Source organism: Adiantum capillus-veneris, chromosome 27 (assembly GCF_014529385.1).
Source record: "Adiantum capillus-veneris isolate H3 chromosome 27, ASM1452938v2, whole genome shotgun sequence".
In the NCBI taxonomy this organism is placed as follows: domain Eukaryota; kingdom Viridiplantae; phylum Streptophyta; class Polypodiopsida; order Polypodiales; family Pteridaceae; genus Adiantum; species Adiantum capillus-veneris.
The window spans coordinates 112,370,697-112,393,190 of record NC_140957.1 but is presented as its reverse complement, the minus strand read 5'-3'; the positions used below and the strand labels follow the sequence as shown (position 1 = coordinate 112,393,190).

At 41.5% G+C, this 22,494-nt stretch overlaps 1 pseudogene; it reads left to right on the top strand.

Moving 5' to 3' along the window:
• The window catches only part of LOC147422580 (uncharacterized), a 131,704-nt pseudogene that overhangs the window by 103,470 nt on the left and 5,740 nt on the right, over window positions 1-22,494 (top strand).

Genomic DNA, 22,494 nt, shown 5'->3' with positions numbered 1-22,494 from the left:
GTGTGAAGCAAGAAGATTCTCTCTCTCCTTTCCAAGCTTTAATGGAAAGCTTATCACCTACTCCAAGCTTGTGAGAAGGGAGGCCTACACCAACAACTCTTGGCTTTGTGATGCAAATCCAACCAAGAGCCAAGCTTCAATGAATTTTCATCTCCTCTACCATGCTAATTACTAAGCTAAGCTATGCTAATATGAGTGATTTGTGTGAGTAGATGTACATCTTTCTCGCAATACTACTCCTTCCTCTCAATCTACTCTCATACCCCGCTAGCTCTCACCATCTTCGAAGGTGTGTGAGGTCTTGGGTCTAAGACTGTGAGGGAATTGATGTTGTGTTTTATAAGTGTTTTTCTTAGTGCTTGAAGCTTCCATCTTCATTGCACTAGCTAGTATTGAGGGAACACAAAGAATTGTATTGTAAAATGTCTCTCTTGATGGGAGAAACCATAATACAAAGCCTTTTGGAGGGGGGACCGGCTCCATGAAAATCGGGTCCTCAAATGTTGTCAATAGCATAATTTCTCTCTCTTTTGGAAGTATTGTTCATGCTATCTAACTAGATGTTATGCTTTTTGTTGCTCTCTCCACCCAAGCACTCTTGTTATGCTCATTAGGAACCTATTCTAATGCAATGCTCACTATGTTCATGTTATTTTCCGCTACACACAAGTTACTAGGCCATTAAATGTTACATTGGTATGAGAGCCTTGGTTTCTCTTTTCTTGCTCAAGAAGGGTCGTCCTCAAGCTAGCTATAAATGGTTGTTATTATTAATTGCAAGTGAGTAACTAGAATAGGGATTTTTAAGCCTTGCAGTGTGCCTGCCTTTGTGCAGATAACGGGGCATCACCGTCGAGAGCTATGGTCTTAATAGTGGAGTCCTACGGGGCTTGCCTACAGCTTAACCACTATTGAGCTATTAGAAGCTTGATAGGAGCCGATGCTGTTTTGGTGTTGAACGACCCTCTCTTCTATTCCTTGCAATTAATGGTATTCGAGCCACGAGTACAATAGCTTCAGTGGTTTTTCTAAAGGGGTAAAGAGGAGTAGCAACTAGGGCTTGAAGTGCCAAAGTACACCTTAAAAGTTTACACCTAAAAGTTGTTAGAATGGCTGACAATAGTAAAGAGAGTGAAATTAATGTTGATAACTTTGATTTTGCTAATGAGTAGGCTACTAATGATGCCCCTATGCTTGTTAACTACCTTGTTTCTAGGCTTCAACAAGCCATGGGCAATCCATCCCTCCAAAGTGAAGTGCAACGGCAGCTTCGTGCTCATGGGATTCTCCAAACTCCCCACCATGACGAGAGAGTACCTAGGAAGCCTCCTTGTGAGACTCCCAAAAGAGGCCTCTCTCCGATTTGGGAAGAAGAAGAGGATCCATACGAAGGGCTCAAAAATTTTCTTCTTGCTGATGCATCTCCTTCTCAACGGAGAACTCAAGAGCCCCCACCGAAGGAACAAGAAAGAAGTGAGTCTCTTGTCACCTCGGCAGAAATGGCTCCACGAAGATGGTGGGCTAAATGCTCTCCATCACCTCCTAAACAAAGAAGACCATCACACACTTCTCCACACCAACATTCAAAGAGGGATGACAAAAAGCAAGAGAAGAAAAAGGCGAGAAAGAGGACACCCTCTTCTCCATCTTCTTCATTCTCTTCCTATTATGAAAGTGATGGTGTAGACAAAGAAGATCAATGCAAGAAAAAGGCAAGAAAGAGTTCACTCTCTTCTCCATCTTCCTCGAATTCTTCATCTTCTGAAGAAAGCAATGGTGCAACTTTTGAACCATAAAAAAGAAGAGGCCATAGGAAATCCTATGCCGCGTGGAAGAGGTCGTCCAAGCTCAAGAAGTTCAAAGAGGGAGGAAAGAGCATCTCTTTCCTTACCTACAATGGCACCTTTGGTGCTACCGACAAAGTCTTGGCCTTTATCCAACAATTCAATGCGGTGTTTGGAGATAAGGGCTTTACGGAGTCCTCTAAGCTACACCATGTAGCTATGCACTTTCAAAAGTCTGTCAGGCAATGGTGGTCTAGCCTACGGGCCAACGATGAAGCTCCACAAACATGGAAAGCTTTAAAACCTTCCATTATGAAGCAGTTTTTGGCCACCAATGCCAAAGACAAAGTACTCACCGAATGGCGAAGCTTGATGCTCTCTCCCTATGAATCCATTCACAAATATGTAGACAAGTTTTGGGACCTACATCTCAAAGCCACTGTCTTCAAAAAGATGGATTTTGGAGAGAAAAAGCAACAATTTTGTGCGGGATTAACTGAAGAAATGGTGGAGTATGTCAACTCCCAAAGGCCACGCACCATATCAGCGGTTATACACCATACTATGGTGGATTCTTGAATCAATTTCCAAACAGGGGCTAAGAGAAATTCTAAGCCCACGGAAAACAAGGGTTCCAATGAGCTTAAGGAGAAGGACAATGTCCAAAAGTCTCCTAAGGGCAATATTAACACAACTGAGGAGAAGGGAGTTTACAAAGGCAAAAACAAACTCTCTCCTGAAGAGCTTGAGCGTTATCGCAAGATAACCGTTGTTTCAAGTGTGACAAGCAAGGGCATGCATATGGCGCTTGTCCCCAAAAGAACACCCTCCATGAGCCTCCTAGAGCTACCTTGGTCGAAATCCAAGAAGAGGAAGCTCACCACAAAGGATCTCCTCTATGCCATGCTTGGGGAAAGGTAAGAAAACATGATGCTTTTATTCTCTTTGACCCTTGTTCTAGTCACAATTTCATATCCACAGAGTTGGCCACCACGCTTAATAAACATCCTTATAGAGTTTCTCAAGCTCAACAAGAGGAGATTATGCGGCAAGTGCATGAGTTAGTTGAGAAGGGCATGGTTAGGTCTAGCTCATCTACATTTTGCTAACCTGTGCTATTAGTGCAAAAGAAAGATGGCACATATCGTATGTGTGTCGACTATAGAGCACTAAATAGGATCACTATCAAGAATAGGTTTCCCGTTCCACGGGTAGAAGACCTATTTGATAAGCTACAAGGATCGACCTACTTCAGTAGGATTGACCTAAAAAGTGGCTATCATAAAATAAGGATAGTTGATCAAGACATTGTAAAGACCACATTTTGAAGTACGTTTGGTCTTTACGAATATATTGTCATGCCTTTTGGCTTGACCAATGCACCAGCCACATTCAACCGCTTGATGGAGAAGCTATTCATGCCTCACCAAACCTTTAATGGAGTGTCTTTGATGATATTATCATCTATTGTAATTCACTAGATGAACACAAGCAACACCTCCAGGTAATATTTCAAGTTCTAAGAGAGAATAAACTTTATGTTAATCGAAAGAAAAGTGAATTTTTCTTGCAAGAGATTCAGTCTTTAGGTCACATTATCACTCAAGATGGCATCTAAATGGATCCATCAAAGTTAGAGGTAATAAAAGGATGGCCTAAACCAAGGAATTTTCATGAACTAAGAAGCTTTATAGGTATGTGTGCATACTATAGATGCTTCATAGAAAAGTTCTCACAAATTGTAGGACCATTACATGACCTAACAAAGAAAAATGGTAGGTATACATGGTCTGTCAAGGAGAACAATGCTTTTAAAAAGGTTAAAGAAAATATTATCTCTCAACCCGTGCTTACACTACTGGATCTCTCAAAGCCATTTGAGGTCCAATGTGACGCTTGTGGTGGTTGCCTTGGACCTGTTTTTCTCTAAGAAGGGCATGCCATAGCCTATGAAAGTCAAAGGCTGGACCCTGTTGAGCAAGCTCTAGGCATATATGAAAAGGAACTCCTCGCAGTTCTACATGCCTTAGACTCATGGAAGCACTATTTATTAGGGACTCCTTTCATTCTGCGAGCGGATCACCAAAGTCTTAAATACTTCATGACGCAGACCAAGCTCTCCAACAAACAAATGAGGTGGGAAAATTTCCTTTCATAATTTGATTTTCATATTGCTCACATTGTTGGCAAGCATAATCAAGTAGCCGATGCACTCTCAAGACGGCCGAGAGTGAATGCGGTTTCCATAACAACTCACAATGATCTATCTTCTATGATAGATGAGTATGCTATTGATCCTGATTTTAGAGATGTGATTTCAGCCCTTGCATTAGGGAAGAAAGAGGAACCATTTACCTTACAAGATGGTTATCTTCTCTATGGCAATAGACTATGCGTTACTAGCTCACTACGTGAGAAAGTAATGTATGAATCTCATGCTCCTCCTTATGCGGGGCATAGAGGGATTCATTCTACCTTAAAAGGGATTGAAACCTATTTCTATTGGCCTACCATGAAAGCAAACATACAGGAGTATGTTTCTAAATGTGTGGTATGCCAAAAGACGAAGTTTGATAGAGGGAAGCAACCTGGATTTCTTCAACCTTTGCCAATCCCTAATTCACCATGGGAGAGCATATCCATGGATTTTATCTTTGGATTTCCTAAGTCTATCCATGGGAATATGGGAATATGGACGATAGTAGACATGTTCAGTAAACAAGCTCATTTTATACCTGTCAAAAAGATTATCAAAGCCCATCAAATGGAAACCCTCTTCATTTCACAAATCTTCAAGTACCATGGCTTGCCAATGTCCATAGTGTCAGATAGAGATCCTAGAATGACCAGTAATTTTGGAAGGGTCTCTTTGAGAATTTAGGGACAAGGCTAAACTTCTCTTCGGCCTATCACCCACAAACGGATGGCTAAAGTGAAATAGCTACCCTAGCAATTCTTGATCTACTAAAAGCCTATGTAACGGAAGTAGATCAAAGGTCCCATTGGCAGAAGTACTTACCCTTAGTAGAGTATGCTTACAATAACACTGTACATACTTCCATGATAAAAGCACCTTTCGAGGTAATAGAGGGAAGATCCAAAAGTCGTACACGGGAAGATCTTCGCTGCAGATGAGTATCGCCGAGATCTACAATAATCTTTTCAAAAGATTAAGGATGCTATCTCAATCTCACAGAAGGCTGCTGCTGATAAGCACAAAAGAGCCCAAGAATTTAAAGAAAATGATTGGGTCTTACTTAAATTTCCCAAGGCTTGATTAAGGCACACGACGGGCAAGAATCCTACGGGACACCAAAAGTACTATTCTAAGTTAGCGAAAAGGTACTATGGTCCCTTTCAGATTCTTAGGCCAATCAATGAGATGGCCTATCAACTCAAGTTGCCCAGCCATTGGCTCATACAGAATGCTTTCCATGTGAGCCTACTAAAGCCTTACAAAGGAGAGCCACCTCAAGAACCAACTATTGAAGACCCACTGGAGATCGAGGACCAAGAAGAGGTGTTGTAGCCCGAGTCCATTCTCCGACATGAAGACAAGGTATTAAGAGGTGGTAAGACTATCCGACAATATCTTATTAAGTTTAAGAATATCCTTTTGAAGATGGATGCAAAGCATACAATTAAAGGATAACCTAAACCTTGTCAATGCTTACAATGCTTCCATAGAGTAAGCAAATGTACAAATGTTTAAAATGAACAAAGTTTTTGTCTTATAAGACTCTATTGTGCACAAATGTTAAGTAGCATGCATGCTTAGATCAAGTCTGCGGAGACAATGTCTCCCAAACACCAAGTAGAGCTTGTCACTCTACTATGGAAGATTGATAGGACTAATGTGCAGACATGCTTGCGGCAGCTTAGGCTCTCAAGCGCCAAATGGATTAGTCATTCATTGTGGAACGATGTCGTAGGGTAACATAGGGGTCCTCTGCCCGCTAGAAAAAGGACTAATGAATAGGCTTTATCTTCTCTAGCCCATAGTTGAGGAAGACTATGATTTCAAGAGAGAGGTAATGTCATAATAACTAATATCTAATTCTCCTAAATTATTTTCTCATGTTAAATGGATCATTTAATACGGGGAAGTGCTAGGGGAGAAAAAGTTAGAATATTGGTTAAGCTGGCAGACCGGCCACAATAGGGATCCAAAGGAGGGAAAATATGGATCCAAAGGGGGGGCCATCTGCAAAAGATAAATGTGCAACAATGGGCTTTAAAGACCCTAATGTTCAACCCATTAAGACTTCCAAAATGCTAAGGTTCCAAAATTCAAAGGTTGTGTCCAATGGTCAAAGCTTAGTTAAATTGGATGCTTAGTGTGTGTACCAAAAAAGTCTTCACAACTCTTACAAAGGAGGGGGCGAGCCTTGCAATTAGGGGATGAGAGAGAAACACACACACACACACACACACACACACACACACACACACACACACACACACACACACACACACACACACACACACACACACACACACACACACTCACAAGCATCCTTTACACAAAGGGAATGAGGGACACATGTCAGCTCCCTAGCCCAGATGCCCACAAGGTGTACTCAAATCCTATTGGATGGCCATGGAGGTGGACCAATAAGAATTAGGTTAGAGTAAGTCTAGTTTAATTAATTTAAAAACACCTAATAAAAGAACCAATAAGAATTAAGCTCTCTAGAAGACTATTGGACAGTCTCCCAAGGGGTCCAATGAGCATTCAGCAGCCCAATGGCGTGCCTGATTCCTATTGGCCAGGAGACAAAGGGGTTCAATGAGAGTTTAGTTGCATTAATTAATTACCTAAAGCTCTCACAAAGGGGAAAGGTGGACACATGTCAGAAGGTTATCACTTATGCTCCTGAAATCCTATTGGCTAAGCCTAGAGAGGTCCAATGGGGTGTCAAAAAGACGAAATAGCATGAGGGGTCAACCAAGAGAGAGAGGGGGGGTTGATTTTCTCAAGTCATGATTCCACAAACACTCACACAAGCTCATGTGTGAAGCAAGAAGACTCTCTCTCCCCTTCTCAAGCTTTAATGGAAGGCTTATCACCTACTCCAAGCTTGTGACAAGAGAGGCCTACACCAACAACTCTTGGCTTTGTGATGCAAATCCAACCAAGAGCCAAGCTTCAATGCATGCTCATCTCCTCCACCATGCTAATTATTAAGCTAAGCTATGATAATATGAGTGATTATGTGAGTAGATGTACGTCTTTCTCGTAAGACTACTCCTTCTTCCTCTCAATGTACTCTCATACCCCGCTAGCTCTCACCATCTGCAAAGGTGTGTGAGGTCTTGGGTCAAAGACCGTGAGGGAATTGATGTTGTGTTTTATAAGTGTTTTTCTTAGTTCTTGAAGCTTCCATCTTCATTGCACTAGCTAGTATTGAGGGAACACAAAGAATTGTATTGTAAAACGTCTCTCTTGATGGGAGAAAGCATAATACAAAGCCTTTTGGAGGGGGGACCGGCTCCATGAAAATCCGGTCCTCAACTGTTGTCAATAGATTAATTTCTCTCTCTTTTGGAAGTATTGTTCATGCTATCTAACTAGATGTTATGCCTTTTGTTGCTCTCTCCACCCAAGCACTCTTGTTATGCTCATTAGGAACCTATTCTGTTGAAATGCTCACTATGTTCATGTTATTTTCCACTACACACAAGATACTAGGCCATTAAATTTTACAGAGCGTCAAGCTCTTGTTCTGCCACCTCAACTCTTAGACTTGTTGTTTGGAGAGTTCTTGTGAGGTTTTCATACTCTTCTTACATATTTCCCTCTCTGGTGCATAGCATGTTGTTCTCCTCTGCAAGTGTAAGAGATCGCATTCTGATTCTGTCTATTATTCAATGAGAGTCTCTCGTATCTTTTCATTAGCTGCTACCATGTTTCTTGACAATGGTATGGGGAGTGGACCTGAAAATGGAGCTTGGTGTCCCATGCTTAACAATACCCCCACTGGAGGAGGTCTCCAAGGGTTGGCTAAAGGTCTCCACTGTGGTACAGGTGGAATCTGTACCAATCATGGTACTCCAAGTTGTGGTGATTACATTTCTGGTGGCCTTCTTTGTGTACCTTGGTCTTGAAGCTTTTATTTAGCCATCTCTTTGTCCTTTGCAGCCCATGGTGGGATAGAAGTGCCATATACAACCTAGGATGCATCCTCAGATGACCAGCTTTGAGGAGGTCTTCATAGGTGTATCCCTTGGTATTTTCTCTCTCTTTCGGTGTCAGTTCAGTCTTGGATTTCTTCTTTGGTATATCCTCTAGTTGAAATGCCAGGAGTTTAGGGATTGGAGGTAGAGAGGTAGGCCCCGGGGAAGGTTCCGATGGCGGGGTACTTCCTCCTTGCTCACTTTCTTTGTCCTCCTTCACTTGGTTTTTGTCATCTCTTTCAACTTCCTTTTGATATCTTGGACTTGTTTGACTATGAAGGGCTCTAAATCCTATTGTTAAATCACTTTCTTAGATTCTTCATAAGCTCAAATGTAGCGATCAAACTTATCTTCTAGCAGCCTTGAGGAGCTGTCCCGAATCTTTGCTGGATCTGGCACCTAGTACTCCTCAAAGTCCCCTTTTAGAGCTAGTTCAGCCTTGAATTTCTCGATCAATCTGTCAATTCGAGCTTCCCTTTGACTGGTTGTTTCTTTTGGATTCTTCACCTTTTCCATCACCATTTTTCCATTTTTTCTTAGCGGCTCCTCAAACTTTTCTTCCTCTTGTATGGTCTCCAACTTCCTCCTGAGCCTTGCAGCAACAAGTGGTGCCGATGGTGGTTCATCCTCTGTGTCATTAGGGAAAATTTGGACTCACAAAGGGGCCTTTTAAGGAGTTTGACTTCCTCTCTCATGTCCAAAATGGGCGTGCGGTTTTTTTTTTTGGTTACAAATTAGCTCTAAACTTGGCGGAGATTCGACAGTTAGAATCTACTCTTCAAGCTCTTTCTATTGATATATAGCACACCACGAGATTCCTCATATTTTGAAAGATTTTATTTTTGATTCTCTTGTGATGTGACAACTCCGTCTAGAATCTAGAGAATAAAAATTTGGATCTTTCAAAATATGAGGAATCTCGTGGCGTGCTATATATCAATAGAAAGAGCTTCAAGAGTAGATTCTAATTGTCAAATCTCCGCCAAGTTTAGAGTTGATTTGCAAAAATTTTACCGCACGCCCATTTTGGAGACGAGAGAGGAAGTCAAATTCTTTATAAGGCCCCTTTGTGAGTCCAAATTTTCCCTAATAGGCTTCATTGAGTCTTAACCACTCATTCTGGGTTGGTGGGGTAGGCCATTGTCCTCTGGCTCCTATAGCCTCATTTGCAATCTATGTGAAAATCTCGCCACCCTCGATGTATTTTGGCTTTTCCATGCCCATTCTGACCACGTGCTCATGCTAATACTCAGCATATTTCACCTCTTTGGGCACACTTCTTCTCAATGACCATGTTATTGTGGTTGCTACTGTATGTGGTGGTGTTGTGTCCTTTTTAGGCTTTTTGCGACAAACATGAAAGCATTGGTTGTAAAGCTTGCATAGTTTTGTGGCCCTCAGATCCTCTAGGTCTTCAAATGTGGGATTTGTATTTTGCAAGAGTAGACCCTCACATCATCTCTCCTTTCTCTGACAAAATTGCCCTTATTGTGGATTTCTAGAGCGTCTGCAATGATTTAAAGGGTAATTGCCACCTCAATCTTTTGGCCATCCAAAGCAGTAAACACTGCTTTATCATCTTTATGAATGGTCTAGCTAGCTTGTAGACTCTCTGTGTGTCCACACCTGCTGGTTGTGCTGTGAAGAAATTATGTAAATATGCTCTCTCTAGCTGGTTGAGAGTCTCTTATTTGTTTGTGTATTTCATGATTTCTTGTGGATTCATTGGGATATCCACAATATTTCCTTGTGGGTGTTTGAATGTACCTTGATACACTGCTAGTCCTTCTCTTCCCAATGTTGCTTCATCCACCCAAGCCTTGGCTGGCTTCATTGTCTCTTTGGGTATTGTGTAGGGTTTGATGGCTGCAATGATATCTCTTAAGGAAAACCTCTTCTTCTTTGTTGGTGATTTGCTGGCTTCCATTGGCCTTGCGGGCACTCCATGTGCAATAGTTAGCGTCGTTCATGAAAACTAGCATTTTCTCAATTTCTAGCTATCCAAATGACTTCAACTTTGAAACACAAGCTAATTAGGGCCTAAGGGTGCTACGCATGTAGTCAAAATTGCATTTTGGGCGCAAATGTGAGACATCATATGGGTATGACATCTAAGTGCTCATAATGAATTGATTTTTCATATGTGCATAGCATGTACATCATGGATATATGTCTACATTTCAATTTGGATGTCATTTGGGATAGCTATGACCATTAGAACTCCTTTCAGGCTATGAAATTGGAATTTGGCTTAGATTTAAGCAGATGAGGTTCAAATGAGGTGAAACTTGCTAGACGCTCTCACAATCATGTGATGCAAGCTGAGAATGGGTCAAGCTAGCTCCCACATTCATTTTTTGGCTAAAGAGACATCACATGCGTATGATGTCTACTATGTCCAAAAGGGCTCAAACTTGTACTTGACCTGGGATTTAGCATGGCATAGACTCCTGTGGTATCAAACTTTGATTTGGAGATGTTCTCATGTGTTTGAAGCCAAAATTTATATGTAGAGCTACAAGTTCCAAAACCTAGGTTTAGATGGGTATAAAGAATCAAAACTTGATGGAACTTGAGATGCGGGCTAACAATAATGGGATAATGGCATTGGAAGTGAGAAATTTCTCCAGATTGGTCATTTCTATTGAGATTTTGGCCCAAACTTGATCTGTAGTATCCCCACGTGATGGGTAACCCTCTGATCATCTCAAATTTTGATTTGGAGCGTGTGGTTGGGGCAATAGATTGTGTCCTAGACCAACATCTTCCATCTTTGGGCTCCAAGTAGTCACAACCTTGCTCAACTTGTCCAAATTGAATGCATGGTCTTTATATTATGTGGTGAACATGCTTATGAAAAAATGTGGAGTTTGGTATCTGTATGAGTGAGTAGACATCATACACAAATGATGTATGTTGATGCAAAATTGCTTGAAGTCATTGGATAAGATGTGTATAGCATGTGCATGGTGACCAAAGACTCAAATTTGAAATTGAGATTGAAAATGCATGTCAAAAGCCATGAAAGGGGTTTGTGTGTCCAAATTTTTGTATTTTGGGTAATTAGAGGTCAAATGATATCCAAATGTGATGAAAATATGATGGGAAGCTCATAATGATGTGGTAAAAGTGTTAGAGTTGTCAAAATAAAAGCATCATGTCAATTCAAGGGGTTTAGACATCATACACGTATGATGTCTAGGTTGGCATTTTTGGCTCAAACTTGATGTATATCTAGCTTATGATGTGTGTATTGCTCTGATGTGTGAAAATACAATTTTGGACTAGTGCTCATGTACCCAAGGCCATAAAAGGTTCTTCAGACACTTTGATTTGTAAAATGATGAGGATGGTGATCAAAACATGCCCAAAGGTGCCCAAACTTGGTGTGGAGGCTATATGTGCCATGCTATACAAATTTGGATGCCCAAAATGTTGACAGAACTCCTCTGTGAGACAAGTCTAGACATCATATGCTTATGATGTCTAATCTTAGAAAACGATTATTTGAGCATAGGGGTATGATGTATATGCTATGTGCTTGCCTTGTATAAAATTTCACTTGGTTTCGAGCACTTTTGTGGAGCACTTTTGTTTGGTCTAAGGCCAAATTGTGGGATTAGGCCTAGACTTTGTATTTTTTGGGCATTGGACACCCTAACTAGCTCCAAATCTTATGAAATTTTGTGTACTTCATGGTTAGAGTATGCACAATGTGTTTGTGGATTCAAATGAGTAGTTCATGTGCAAAAATTGGTTGCGAGACATCATATGCGTATGATGTCTGTTTGTTTTGATAAAAATCAACTCTAATGCTTTGAAGTGCTTTGTGCTTGTGTCATAAGCCCCAATTGCTAGTTTTCATCTTAAAAAGTCAGCTGTTTAGACTAGAAACTCCTTGTTTGGCATTTTATTCTCTGAAAAGGATTCCTTCACTTGGAGATGGCTTTCCGCGGTGATTCCTCTTGTGATCAACCTCCCAGGATTGTGGATGCAGTAGGGCACCTTCCCATGGCTTCGGTGTAACATTTGGACTTACCCTTTTTGGCAATTTGTCACTCAAATAGCGTCTTTTTGTGAGGAGATGGTTGGCAACAATTTTTCTTGTTGTCTGACCATATATGCTGGTTGTTGATGATATGTCGATGGTGTCCGTGAAGTTTGGTGTAGCCAAATGACGCTTTGCGTGTCCGAAGCCTAGCTTGATGTTTTGAACAACTCCTGGTAGTTTGACTCTAGAGGAAATTACATAGGCTTGTAGGCACAAGGAGCACCTACTTATGAACTTTGGTAGCATTCTGATAACTTTCTTCTGGGTCGGATTCTGTAGGCTCCAGGATGGTAGGGTTTTTCCAACTGGCCCAAACCAACATAGGAGGTCATAAATGTGTTTATCTAGCCTAGGGTTAACCTCCTATCAAGTCTTGTAGCTATCCGGTTAGTAGTTGTTGCGTTATAGTCCTATTTTGGTCTCTTCCCCCCGAAGCCACAATGCCGTTTCCATAGGTTTTCGCGATGAAGTAAGCATACAACAAGGAGGGCACATGATGAGGAGCCTACCTCTCATGTCTAGCACGGGACAGTGTCCCGTGTGTGTCGTAAAAGGCCATCGAAGTCCGCGCACTCTAGGTTTGTCTGGCTCTTTCTCTAAATGTGAATAGTAGAAATGAGATAGTAAGTGGGCCCAAAATATCTTATATTGGGGGTCCCCGGACCACTTGCAATGAAATTTGACATGTGCTCCTATCTCATTGTAAAATGCACTATAGGCTTAAAATTTCTCCATTTGGACTCTGGTTGACCCACTTTTGGATAATTTGCCATTTCGTCTAAAAACTGGCCAGATCAATGGCTTTCGCAATTTTTTCCATAATTGCACTCCAACTTCACCATAAGTTGTTCTTGACTTTTTGGTCACACCTATATTCTTCTTTTGTCATTTTGATTCCATCTCGCCTGCTTTTCTTATTTTTCTTTGTTTTTCTTCAAATAATTAACAAAAATAAGTAAAACAATTCAAAAAATACCAATAAATCAAAATAAATTAAAATCAACACAATAACTTGCTATGTACAATCATTCGCAATGTTTTTGGCCAGATTGCTATGTTTTTCTCACTTTTATGCATAAAAACTGCTATTTTTACATATATACACAGGCACACACACACACACACACACACACACACACACACACACACACACACACACACCTAGAGGCTCATTAGTGGCATTTTTCCTCATGTATCCCTGTAGGATCACATTAGATAAGGGCATATATACTTGGGTTTACCAAATTTTTGCAATCAAACGTAATCAAAACCCAAAAACATAGAAAACAGTGCCCTTTTAGTACTTTTCTTAGTTTGTCGGGTTCACATTGAGAATGCCTCCCCCCATCCTAGTTGGAGTCCTCCTGGACGACAATGTATCACCCTAAGGTATGTGTTATGCATAGGTTACCAAGTGGTGCTAATGCAGGCCATGTAAGTAGGCCCTATATGCATTCTGGGTCAATGCATGGGAAAAACTAATGCGGTGCAAGAGGAGGGTATATGCGATGTGCTTATTGGGCATTTGATTTTGAGGTTTCCTATTAACTCAGTACCAATAGGATAGCGGTGAAATAACAATCGTTCTAAGTGGGCCGCTTGCTATTTTTTTGACAATGGTTGCTTTGGTACTTCTGGTTTGTGTGGCCAGTGTTGTTGACAATCTTGTTTGAATCCAAGATCCACATATGGCGTTTGTATGCACCTTTGTTTAATTACTCAAATTTGAGTGTGGTCTTTTTTAGATTTCCATAATTGCGTGGATACCCAAATCTATTTCACATTTTGTCTTTGGTGATAGGTATGTGGTTTGGGATGGATCTGAGGGGTTGGTACTGAAGAGATTTCTTTGTTGTGTCGCTTCGGAATCCAGATTTTTGTTGGATGACGTTGTGCAACAATCAACCTCTTTGATACCCATACTTGATTTTACTTTTGGTTTGGTTTTTGGGGTTTACCATTTTGCCTTTGTTTTGATAGCTGTAAGCGTGGTCTGCAAAAATTGTGCAACCTCTGCCTTCTTAACCCAAGATTGTTTAGGTGTTGTTTGTGACTGCAGTGTTGGCGTTGCTTGGTGCGTTTTCTAGATAGACCCCTTTGACTATTCCTGATGCTTGGCTCTGTCGTAGTAACCTCCTTTGTTTTGTTCTTTGGAATCCATTGTTGATTTGGTGTAGGGAAGGGTTTTTTGCCCTTAATTTTTAAGTCCTTTATCACCGGTTTGTGGTTTGGTTCTACTGCAAATGGAACCACTTAATTTTCTTGAACATGTTGAATGTTGACTGTATCAAATCTCCAATCAATCTGTACGTTGTACTTTCACTACCATGTATGACTAAGCAATAATGGATGTTGCATTGACCTATCTTCTACCACATAAAACTTATGTGGATAGAGGTATTGATTAATCTGTACATGTTTCACCATCCAACCCAATGCCTTGATTCAGTGCTCTTTACAGCTTTGAATTTCTTGTTGTGTTGGTTGAAGCTGTCCCTCAAGTGTCAAGGTTGCAAGAAATATGATTTCCTTGAGCTCTAGAATCTAGGATTGCCTTGGTCTCCACTTGATTGACTGTTATGGTTGGATTCGGTGTATGCTCCTCCTCAAAATATTTCACTTTGATCACATTATTTGTAGTGGTGGTCCGTGCTATTGCTATTGTCATAGAACCTTCCGTTTTGCCATGCGCTCTCTGGCTTATTCTTGAGCTTCTTTGACTACCCGTTGCTTTTCTTGAGATAGTTTCTTTTCTGCATGAATTTGTTGAAGCATGCCCTGTGTAAGTGGTAAATGATATTTTTAAAGCCGACAACCACTAATCCAATTAGGAACTATGATATTTTGTATAGAAACTATGCAATAGTCCTAGCATCTGCTTTCTGTGTGGCCTTAGCTTTAGCCCACTTTGTAAGATAGTTTGTAGCAACAATGATATATTGGGCATGAGTTCTGTAAGCAAGGGGTGAAATTGATCCCACAAAATCTATACCCCACTTAGAAAAATCTCTAGCTCCCATCATTGGCCTTAGAGGCATCTCATCTCTGCTTATCGATACTTTGGTACATTGACATGCATCATATCTCTTAATGTATTCGTCAGCATCCATGTGTAATATAGGCCACCATATCCCAATGGTCAAGAAAAATTTAGCCGTCTTATCCCCTGAAAAATGGCCTCCATTGATTCGTTCATGTTCCTTGTCTTGGATTGGCAAATACATGCTTTTAGTCGCATATATCCTGAGTTTATTGTCCTTTCTTCTCTTATACAACTGACGTTCAATTGGTGCAAAATCTCAAACCTCTATTTCTATGGCCCTTTGTCCTGCCCTAGAGGTATTTTCAAGAAACGTCCTCGTTGTCAGATAGTCAATAATGTATTGGCTCCATTTTGGTGCAGTTGTCACCTAAAACAGTGTAGCATGTCCTATTGATGGTTTAGACCTGCAAGTTGTACAGTTAGTAATGTACTCGTGCATATTCGGCCAACGAACTCCTAACTGTTGCAAGCACTGATATGTTTTCTTTTGCGAGCAATGAAATGCTAAGTCTTGAATATGTTCTTCTAGACTTATGCACAACCGCAAAATGTTGTTCGAGCTTAAATGGTACAAATGTTTGCCAAGTAATTGGAAATACCATGATTGTCAAACCATTTTTCTTTTACTTTCCTGCCCTATTCAATCAAACCCACCTCCATAGGATAGGAAATTGACTATCTCCTAAGACCATTTTGGTATCATTTCTACATTGAAAAGATATGCGTCAGGGGATGTCATCGTCTACCCCTTCAGGAGCTTCTCCGTTTGGGAGTCTGGAAAGGTGATCTGCTTGTAGACGCGTCTTCCCTTTTTTGACCACGACAATAAAATCAAAATCTAGCAATATGATAAACCATTGTACAATTATTCCAGTAGTGCACGGTTTGTTTATGATATATAAGAGGGCTTGATGATCGATGGAAAACACGAATTTGTGTGCAAGGAGATAATGCCAAAATTTCTTAACAGCGTATATCATCCCCAACCCCTCTCTCTCAGTGGTTGTGTAGTTCTTTTCAGCACTATTAAGCTACCTGCTTGCATAGCAGACTAGGAAATTCATATTTCCTTCTCCTGACTGGTGGGCCAAGACACTACAAGAGGTACTTCACATTAGCAACGCTCGCAGTGCGACACTTGAAAGTGAAAATTCATGGCGTCGCTAGTTTACTTGTAGCTTAGCGATGATCATCGCGGCGCCCATAGCGACACCGATAGGGGTAAAAAATAAACCGAGAGCTCTCAAAAACTCAGATCTGAGTTTTTGGCGCTCAAGCAAGCAAAGAGGTAACCCGCGCTCTCCCTCTCTCTTTCTTTCTTCTCCACACACACACACACACACACACACACACACACATACACAAGGAGAGGAAGGAGAGCCAGGTATGCTCCTTCCCTCTCCTCTCTCTCATGTTCCCTTCCCCTCTTTCTCTCTCTCTCTCTCTCTCTCTCTCTCTCTCTCTCTCTCTCAAAAACACAATGTGTGTGTGTGTGTGTGTGTGTGTGTGTGTGTGAGAGAGAGAGAGAGAGAGAGAGAGAGAGAGAGAGAGAGAGAGAGAGAGAAAGAAGAAGATACTTTTAACGTCGTAGGAAACTATCCCAAGAGACCTTAAAGATCTAGCCGACCAGGAGTTGAACTCAAGACTTGTTATTCAAGAGGGAAATGGCATAACCAATCTACCACACTTGGGTGATAGAAAGGTTATACCATTTTCCTCTTTTTATTGGCGCACACACACACCCACACACACCCCCCCCCCGAGAAGAAGAGAGTGTTAATGTCGTAGGAAACTATCCCAAGAGACCTTAAAGATTTATCCGACGAGGAGTTCAGTGAACTCAAGACCTGTTATTCAAGAGGGAAATGGCATAACCAATCTACCACATTGGGTGATAGAAAGGTTATACCATTTTCCTCTTTTTATTGGCACACCCACACATACACATACCCGAGAAGAAGAAAGTTTTTACGTCGTAGGAAACTATCCCAAGAGACCTTAAAGATCTAGCTGATGAGGAGTTGAACTCAAGACCTGTTGAACAAAGAGAAAGAGAGAGAGAGAGAGAGGGAAAGAAGACGAAAGAGAGAGGTAAGGGGAGAAAACAAAGAGAGAAAGAGATTATATTAAAATTTAAATTAGATTAAGTTAGATTACATTTAGATTTATGTTTATGTTGAGTTTAAGATTAGGTTAGATTTAGATTTAGGTTTATTTAAGTTATATTAGATTAGATTTAGCTTTATTTTGAGTTAAATTTACGTTAGATTAAATTTAGATTTATTTATGTTAGATTTATGTTTACGTTAGATTAGATTAGATTTAGGTTTATTTTGAGTTTAAGATTAAATTAGATCTAGATTTATGTTCGATGGACCATGCGGACCAGCAATTCCACCTGGATGTTCGACTTCTGCTGCCGAGAGAGAGAGAGAGAGAGCACAAGAGCGAGAGTGCATGCGCACGAGAGCAAACGACGAATTTGAAATTTAAAATCGTCTTATGAAGTGAGGCCCATTCACATCTACGCAGCTAGTAGCCCCATTGGTATGTCTTTTACCCTTCAATGGAGCGAATCACCACATGTTCAATTAGGTTAGATTTAAGATTAGATTTTGGATTGAGTTTTCATATTGGAGTCTACCTTCAAGATTACGGTAAAAAAATTAGAGTTAGACGAACGGTGATCCCTCTCTTCCTCTCTACAGATGCGACCTTAAGCTGGAAAGCTTTCAACGGCATGATACTCAGATTGGAGGCCAACATGTAATGGGTTAAGTAATCCTTCGAACAAAGATCTACTTTGAAAAGATGTTAAGATGCTGTGAAATTCTACAGCTAGAGAAGAGGCAAAGGGGTTTTGTCCACTACATGCACTATCATGTAGATGTGGGTGTGTAGATTTCTTGTACCCACAAATATAGGCATTGACCAATAAAGACGAGATTATAAAGCGGTGGTTCCGATCTCCGTGCACCTCTAGACCGAGGTGTGCGGGGATTGGACATGACTAGAGAATGTGAGGTAGTTTACAATGTGAACAAAGAGAGAGAGAGAGAGAGAGAGAGAGAGAGAGAGAGAGAGAGAGAGAGAGAGAGAGAGAGAGAGAGAGAGAGAGAGAGAGAGAGAGAGAGAGAGAGAGAGATAAGATGGAGAATGCCAATAGAAGATTAAATTTGTTGTCCAGGTTATAAGGGTTTTACCCTCATTATGAGTAGTGACGAGGATGTGGGGCCGTCCAACCAAAACACCTATCTCTCAACGAGGATCTTATGTCCTTGTAATCAATGCAAGCATGTTGTGAAACGGACAAGACATGTTTATTTGTAGCACGTTCACAAATTTGGCGAGTTCGATCCATCTATTATAGATCGAGTTGTTGCCAATTATAACTCGTCGGACTCTGACGCTGGCCAACAGGCAGCAATCTTGCAACCCAATAGACGTATTCGCAGGCGCTTTGGTCAAGCAGCATATGTGAGGCCACAAGATGTAGCCTCTGACAGCTCGGGGGATGATCATGCAGACCACATTCCCAACGAGGCAATGTTTGAGCCCGAGATCGATGAAATGATCGAGACAATCATGGATTCAGAAAGGCTTATCTATGATGATATGAAAAGTGAAGCCGATATGCCATTGTATGATGGAGCACATGCGTTTAGATTGAAGGCGCTCATGGTTCTTCTCAACATGTAGACAAAGTTTGGATGGAGTGATACTAGCGTCACAACTCTTTTCAAGTGATCTATTACAATGTGTTTACTTTAATAAAAAACTGTAGATGTATAATGATCTGATAGATTTTTACACAATTGTATCGTATTTTTTTCGTTGTGTAGATTGCTCAAAGAGCACATATTGGTGGTACGTCATAGAGGTAGCCCCTCGTAGTGCACGGACGTATGAAGGCTACCATGTGCCAATCACAGCGGCATCAATGGAGGAGATTGGAGAAGCCACTAAGGTGGTGCCAGACGAGCATCAAGCTGCTACTCTCTATGGGGTGCATGTAGAGGATGTACAAAATGAAATGCAGGACATCTTTTTAATTGGAGAGCTCTATATAGATATGGGAAGTTATGCTGAGCTTTGCGAGGATGAGAGAGAGACCTCTTAAAGCCATAAATATTGTATTTGAACAAATTAGCTACATTTTATAATATATATTGTATTTGCATGGCTTTTTGTCCATTTATGTCTATATGCATCATTGCATCATTGTATTTAATGGTCTTTGCGTCCACTCCAGGTACGTATGCACTAGGTATGTTCTCACAAGCAGGGACGACGAGCACTGAGCTCCGAGTGGGATGGAGACTGAAGTTGCAATCGCGAAGGTCTGCTCAACATAGATGCTGCTTGTCCCACCGCTAGATCTAGCTGATCGGGTGAAAGAGACACTAAGAAGCACTACTACTGCTTCTCAGCGTCTCTTTCACCCGAACAATTAGATTTAGTGGTGGGACAAGCAACTTCTATGAGCAAACCTTCGCGATGCAGCTTCAGCCTTCATCGCACCCGGGCGTAGTGCTTTTACAAATTCACAGAAATTCAACGAAATCTTTCTACACAAGAATCCCTCCCCCTTTATGAGTCCTCTCTCTCTCTCTCTCTCTCTCTCTACTTGTACACGTTTTCTTCTCCATTCATTCAATATTAAGATTAATTGTTTGTGTGTTTAATGCACGTATGGATGATGAAGAGTTTCTTTCTTCTTTGTCACCCCAACAGAGACAGTGGTACGTGGAGCGTCATTGCTCTGGAGCACCATCACGTGTTCCTACTCCTTTAGCGTCTCCCTCTGTTTCGGAGCATTCAGCGCACTCCAAAGCTTCGGTGTCAACGAGATGATCTTCACACTTGTCTAGGCACCAACGCTCTAGTAGTGGTGGCGGTGGTTGTTGTGGGGATGCCGCTGGTGCCTCGACACCACCTCGTGTTCGACGAGGCTCTTTACCCTCCCCTTCTTTGCTCGCACCCACACCAGCCACGGCATTTCCATCTACATCTGATGGCTATTCCTAGCGGCTACACACCACTAGCTACTTGTCCAAGAGTCACTCCAGTCAACACTCCTCGCTTCGGGGCCCAGAATCCAGTGGAGACATCTGATGTCCGTACCCCCACCGACACATCGCTAGAGACCCCTATCGGGACACCCAGGTTCACGCATCACCGACGAGAGGTCTTGTCTTACTCCGTGGACTTCAGCAGTGGCACCATCTTGGATGATGAAGGCAAGAAGGTGATCTCGCGCATGCGCGGTCTTTTCTCTCAGGTGTTTAGACACTACATACTAAACACCTGCAGTGAAGTACCAAGTAATTTAAAAGACAGAGTCATCAATGTGCTTCATGACGAGTTTCCCGTTTCAACATGGGATGACCGCTTCAATGAAGACCTGATGAAGGTTCGAATGCGCGAATACTGCAAGCACAAGCATTTCGAAGTGCAAAAAGAAATTAAGCATGGGTGGAATAGACCAGATTGGCTGGCCAAAGAAGATTGGAAGAATGAAAAGAAAGTAGCACGCGAGAATCCCGACAAGTGGAAGCAACAAAAGGAGGTAGCCAGAGCACGAGTAGAGGCAGGGAGCTCGTACCACTTGGGGAGTAGCGGGTGGGCATCATTTGAGGCCGATTTTGTAAGTGTTTTTGCATTGCTCTTTAGGTTTGATAGTTTAGGGTTTAGGGGTTTTTAAATTCTAACATAATGGATTCTTTGTATGTTTTGACAGTGGTCGATGACAGGACGTGACCCCACATCGTACAAACGCGAGTACGCAGGCAGAAAGGGCTTAAACACCCTGATGGATGATAGTGGGAAAAAGAGCAGTGCAATCGGGTGGCCTCTGTACTCGTGCACTCTCCACAAACCACGCCTCATGCAAACAAGCAAAGAACAAAACAAAGGGGGGCACCACCCTAAATTTAGAGGTTTAGGGACCTCACACATAGTGCACATAGGCAAGTGGGACTTCTGGCATTATGATGGCATCAAAACATATGGAAAAACATATAGAAACGAAGCTTAGGGACCTTATGTAGCATATATATACACAAGACATCAGCTTAACAATACAACGGCATCTGATCATACATAACAAGGATATAGAGAAGCAAGCCAAGGATGGCATAACCCCTTGTCAAAAAAACAATCAACCCAGCAAATAGGTATGATCCTACTAGCAACGCGTCAATACCTTAGAGAATGATGGCGAGGATGGTGGCCATGGAGCATGAGAGAAGACTCCTTATTTAGGTTTTAGGGCTAGTAATGTAGCATACTAGAGGGAGAGAGAGAGAGAGGGAGAGAGAGTAGATCTCCATCCATAGCTCCTCGTTGTGAGCAATGTCGTCATAGCTTCGTTGCTTGGTGAAGTGGGTGAAGTGTTGGTTTTGAGTGAGAGAAGGCCTCCTTATATAGGTTTCTGAGAGGGTTTAGGATTATGGATAAACATGCTTAAATCCGCTGATTGGGGTTACTTTTTGCTTAGGGTGGTCAACAGATTGAGGTCACCTGATATGTCACCATCAAGATATTCTCTAGAGTGATGTGAGAGGGGAGGGTAAATGCTGATTTTTCTGATTGTGACACATGGGGATAAGGCCTTGACCAACATTTAAGAGCAGGTAGGTGGCTGTTGAAACTGGAGGTTCTCCTGAATATCAAATTCGCAAAAAATCCTCAACCATGGCTTCTTTTGACATGTGTTCTTTGAAAAAATCAGCATGTCTCTTTTCAACTCAAAAGTCTTTATCCCTGTTGACTCACCTTTACCATAAGATTTTCCCTTTTTCTCCTCCTATAACTGCATTGTTGATGCCCAATCACTGCTTCTAGTAATAGTGAACTGTTACCTACCAAATACTTATGGTGCAGTAAAAATTATTTACCATGGGTAAAAAAAGTTACTGTAGGTAAAAAGTGATTTGTATTTACCATGTAGGTGAAAAATATTTACTGTAGGTAAAAAATATTTACTGTGGTAAAAAATATTTACTGTCGGTAAAAAAGTGAAAACGGAGTATGCTGTGCTGTGAGTCCACACGAACATCCTCGTGTAAATTTCACTAGAAATTCACACCTAGAATGGGCTATTCTGTAAGATATAGGTTGTAGGCATGCATAAGAGCTCGTTCCCACGTATCTTCTGTCCATGGCACTTTTTACTCTTTGGTGCTTGTGAAGTAGATTTTTCTTCTCTTTCGAGATCCCTTGGACTAGAGTATCCTCATCTCCCCAACAACTGACTGTGCCTTTATTGCATCTTCAGAAGGGGTCCTAAAAACCATGCATCATATAGCCCTCCCCCTTAAGCTAGAGGTATTTGATGCCTCTAGCTGTAGGTTGTGCTACAATAGGGTTCTCTTGAATACTTACCCACCTGGTACCAATTTAATTTGCCATGTTACTGCTTTCTTGGCTGATGCACC